The sequence below is a fragment of the Artibeus jamaicensis genome, unplaced genomic scaffold (genome assembly GCF_021234435.1).
Source record: "Artibeus jamaicensis isolate MK-2021 breed Jamaican fruit bat unplaced genomic scaffold, CSHL_Jam_final contig_432, whole genome shotgun sequence".
Classification (NCBI taxonomy): domain Eukaryota; kingdom Metazoa; phylum Chordata; class Mammalia; order Chiroptera; family Phyllostomidae; genus Artibeus; species Artibeus jamaicensis.
In genome coordinates this window covers 16,069,090-16,074,238 of record NW_026521828.1, presented here as the reverse complement: position 1 = coordinate 16,074,238, position 5,149 = coordinate 16,069,090, and the positions used below count along the sequence as shown (strand labels likewise).

Here is a 5,149-nt window from a genome sequence, read left to right as displayed (position 1 = left end):
GAGGTGGACATCCAAAATTTATAAAGAATATAGAAAATTAACACCAAAACAGAAACTATCAAATTTTAAAAATTGGAAAAGAGCATGAATAGACACTTCTGCAAAGGGGGCATAAAAGGTCAATAGACATATGAAAATATTCTCAATATCAATAATCATTAGAGAAATACAAATTAAAAACTCATATTAATGGTCAAATGCCTTGTGTTTAGAGGTGTTTCCTCTTGATGCAACCAAACTTACACAGTGATTTGCATAGTAAATTATTAACCAAAGCCTTTTCTTAAAAAAAATGTGTTTATTTACTTCTAGAAAGAGGGGAATTGAGAGAGAAAAAAAGGGATAGCAACATTAATGTGTGAGAGAATCATTCATCTGTTGCTTCTCAAGTGCTCCCAAAATGGGACACAGCATGCATCCCAGGTATGTGCCAGTGAACTTCAGGTTCACAGGGTAAAGCTCACTACACTGAGCCACACCAGCTAGGACAAGAAAATCCTTTATTAATTATTTATGATGTCACAAGTTTTAAAGTGGCATTTAAGAACATTATTCACAGTTAATTTATTCATACATAGTATCATAAATGAAAGTTACTACTTTTTAAAAATGCCATTCCACGTTTATTATTCCAAACACATTTTGAGTCAAGTCCACTTTAATTTCAGTATTTCAGATTAAAAAACCACAAAATGCAAGTTTTAGACATTAAAATGACCACCTATTTTGGGCACTTCCAAAATTTTAGACTTGAAACTATGAACATTTTCAGCTCTACATATTCTCCATGAGTGTACAAATAAACTCAAGGATGCTTTGGGTAAACCTGGAAAAGAAATGGGCTATCTCTCCAGTGGTTCTAATCAGGTTTTATACAAGTAACTACGTGGAACTTGACTTTACAGGGTCTAGTCACATGTCCTTTTATGGTGCAAACCACTGATGGTGAAGATACTGATGATGGACACCACAGTGGAGCCAGCACCTGAAATGAGAACAAATAGAAGAAGACACAAATTAGGATTGACTTGGAGCAAATCTAGGATTCTGCCATGCCTTACTCACTCACAAACTAATGCTCTCCAATTGAACGTATGTTCTGTAGAAACATGAGGTTTTTCTTCTGGATACAAAAGTCACTCTTTATATGGTCCTGTGTTTCATCCTGATCCATCCCACTAGTCACCATTCAAAAAAATTTCACCAGATGCAAAAAAGAAACACTATGAAAATACCACAAGTGACCTATGGCAAGAGATTTCAAATAATGACTCCTACAATTGCATGACTCTCCTGCTGAAACTGAGGTAAACAGATTTTATTCTGCCCCCTTCAACAGTGTTCCAAGTTGTCTCACAATATGCTTGCATTCGCAGGTGTATAATATATAGCTTTCAGAATGAAGTGTATTCAAAATCATATGAAAAATCTGAGTGGGCCTTGGAAATTTGGCTCTTTGTATGAATGCCTTACCTGGCCACTGCAAAACACCAACCAGGACCCCTAAAATGGCAATAAAAGCTTCTTTAAAGTTACATTTCATGTACTCCTTAAAACTCAGACTGGTCACAGGTAAATAAGCATAAAGACAAGTATTTTATGAAATACAACAACCACAGTTAGGCCAGCAGCATATTCTGCAGAAAGTGCATAAGGGGAAAACCTGCCATGACTTATCTATTTAAGCCATCTAAAAATTAAACGAGGTTTATTTTCTAACATCCATTTTTTAAACATGCAAACTGTGCCTCATAAAAATAAGAAGATACTCCCATGACACAAATTAGATGTTGGCAGAGTCACCCTGAGCCAAGGGAATGAACAGTGCTCACTTTCAGAAAAACAGGTCTGGCATGTGTTTTGTGTTATATCATAAAAGTCAGAACTTAGGTAGTCAAGGAAACAATGCTTGTATATAGGAAGGTTGCTATACAAGACTTTATCTTAAGCAATTCACTCAGAAATAAGGCTGTGGACAGAAAGAAAGCCAGATGAAATATTTATATATCAAGAGCACCCTAGACACCTATGATCTTTAGGTCCGCTTTGCTGGAACTCACAAAGGGAACCTTCACATTGATGTCTCAGTCCACCACTTGGGGCACAGAAGCAGGACCACTCATCTGCCATCTGGCTGCTCCTGTAGCAGTTGTTTCACTCAAATCCTTGAGACTTCCATTATGCCTACAGGTCCCTTTTTACCCATCTTTCAGGAAATCAACCTTTGCTCCTTTCCTGCAAAGACTGCCAAAAACTGCACAACCAACCAAAGTACCAGGCTTCTCTTGTGGGCTTTCACTAGTTTTGCAAGTCAGTCCCAGTTCTCGTAATGACCAGAATCCATACATGCTTCCTTCATGAGTGACATTCCAGTCAAAATCTCAGTTGAGAAAACCATTATTAACGACTGGTCTTATTGAATATATGCAAAGAAATCTTATGTCAGCACTTACTCCTTCAGAATACCAAATTCTGGAGGGGTCAGGTAGGAAGAAGAAGACAAAGCATGAAGGAAAATTCTTTTCCTTGTTCACTTTCCAAAGAAGAATGAAAATTCACCTTCCCGGGAATCCTCAGCTTCCTTTTCAAAACAGACAGAGAGAAAAATCTAATACACGGAGTTCCAGAACAATAGAAAGTTAGAGGTATTCTCTTGCACAAAGTCACCAATTGGAGCCCTGCAGAGATATGCTCCTTCGGGTCCTGTCTCCTGGCAGAGACATGCTGCTTTGCCTCGGCCTGAAACACTCATAAGCCCCAAATGACCCTTCTTGGGTCCAGAGTGGCAAGGGCATCCTCCCCAACTGGTTAGAGAGTTTCTGATCAGAAACAAATCCAACTTGAGAAATTGGCTCTTTTCTTACAAAACCAGAAAACAAGTAGTTGAGGTTTTCTTTACTCCAGGTTTAAAACTTTCACCTGTTTGATATATAATTTTACCCACCCAGATTTAACCATCCTTCACTTTTAACACATCCTGTTTCCTTTCCCACACGGGAAGAAGTATACTTTACTTAAACTCAGTATGTGGCAGCAGAAAGCCCCTAGCACTACAGGTAACTTTTACTCCAAGACCCCAGGTTCACAGGGACTTCACAGCTTTCTGAAGCTTAGACCTTGCAGACACCCTATAAATCAGATGCTCACCCTTGGTCCCCAGTGGGTGACTTTGAGAACCGGAGCCATTTCTATCAGAACCAGTTACACAGAGAACATGACTGATGCTGTGCCCACACAGCAGCAGCACAGAGCCCATAATCTGAAGAGAACCCTCAACCCACCCCCTTACCCAGTTCCAAGATGGCGGCACCCAAGCACGCAGGGTGGTCTCAGATGGCGACGCCCCCCCACGCCAGGTCATCTAAGATGGTGACGCCCATGCAAGCCTGCTCCTCCAGGATGGCAACCCCCTAGAACGCTGGGGTGGCCAAGATGGTGACGCCCAGGCACAGTGGGTAGTCCAAGACTTCCACGCCTGTGAATAACCGGTCCTGCTTCCTGGGGCACTCATGTGGTTCACCCTCCATTTACCCCAAATGGTGGCGCCCGAGTCGGGTTCAGTCCGCAGGTGCTGGCAGTGGTGCTGGCAGTGGCATGACTCCGGAGCCGCCCTCCACCTGCAGGGAGAAGGGGTTTCACCAGGGGAGGAAAAGTGTGGGTTGCGCCCACCTGGCTTGCTGTCAGATCCCCAACATACATGGAGGCTTGGCTTACAGAGCCTAGGGGTTTGCTTCTTTCCCAAACCTGAATACAGCTTCCCTTACTGCCACCAGTGCTCCCGGAGAGTACAAATGACATTTATAACTTTTAGAAACAGTTTTTTGTCTATTGGCAAATATCTTTACCTCTCGATTCAGTCCACCCAGTAAGTGGGACTACAAGCCCGCGCCACCACGCCTGGCGCACACCCTACCACCTCCACCGCCTCTGGCTGTGAGAACTGCACCTGCGTGTCCCAGACGACACTCGGCTCAGAGAGCCGACAGGGTTCTCCTCCGAGCGCCAACCAGAGAGAAAATTAGGGGAGGGGGAACCAAGCTCCACCTCAGGCTGCTGCCATCTCGGGAGAGAGAGCTGGCCCCCACCATGCTTCCTGCCAGCCTGTGCATGCTCATGCGGCGCCACTGACGCAGCAGCTGGTTTTAGTGGCCAGAGGAGCCCAAGCTAGTACGCACAGGCTTTAAGACGCTGTGCATAGTAAGCCAGTTTCAGCATTCCAAATATCTTGCTAGCAAACTGTGCGCCAGTTCTGCTCGGCTGCCGCCATTAAGGTCGCGCCCCTGGGCGTGGCTTCGCTCTGCCAGTCACAAACCAGGCTGTAAGGCAGCTGCCTCAGAATGGCCCAACCGCTGGCAGGGTCTTGCACAGGGGTCGCTGCGCTCTAGCGCCCACCAGGATCCTCCCTGCACCCAGGTGGTGCTGGGCCTCCCAGGTGTCTGACGCGCCCCCGGGCGTTCTGCACCAGCTGTGCTTAGCCCCGCCTCTCAGTGCAGGTCAGGGGAAATAGGAAAGAGCCGAGAACTGCAACCACTCTGCTGCGCAATCCTTCTAGGGGTGCCTTGGAGAACACGGGGGACGGAGGAGGGAAGATGGACTGGATCCCTCTTGAAACCACCCTGGGTGCGCGCTCTTTCCCAGTCAAAGAAAATCTTTTTTTCTAAAGTCCCTTTTACCGCAAAAAAGCGGTGAATCCAGTCGTTCTTTCTTCCCGCACTTCCAGATCTTATTTCTTGCTAGGGAACACAGTGTAGTGTGCCCTAGATGTCCTGTTGGTGCAAATACCATCAGGAAAGAAGCACCGAATTTCGGGAACTCCTCAGCCCCGCTTATAGGATTCGGGTTCACTTCCCAGCTGCCTAGACAGCTGAAAGGGCTCAGAGCACTGGATGACCAGTCCATATAGGCGCTCCATATAAGGACTCACGGAGACCCAAGATTAACATAAATGGAATATCCTATGAGGCCCCTTCATGTCTTAGAGATTGGACCCCAGATACCTCCACTGGATTCCCACTCTTGTAGAGATACCCTATATCTTGAGTCGGAGGAAGGAAGTGCCTTTTTTCTTCAGTACTTCGATGAAACACTCATAAAATACCTCAAACTCGAAGGGAAGGGGGAGTACAACGGAAAGAAAAACGCTCAAGGG

General features: G+C 45.1%; 1 long non-coding RNA gene across 1 annotated transcript; it reads right to left on the bottom strand.

The window, feature by feature from the left end:
• Positions 1–221: 221 nt before the first annotated feature.
• On the bottom strand, positions 222–3,594 carry LOC128627540 (uncharacterized). Its single transcript, XR_008391766.1, has 3 exons — positions 3,532–3,594; positions 2,454–2,581; positions 222–985 (listed from the first exon to the last, which is right to left on the bottom strand). It is a non-coding gene; the product is annotated as an uncharacterized LOC128627540 (long non-coding RNA).
• Between the last annotated feature and the right edge of the window lie 1,555 nt (positions 3,595–5,149).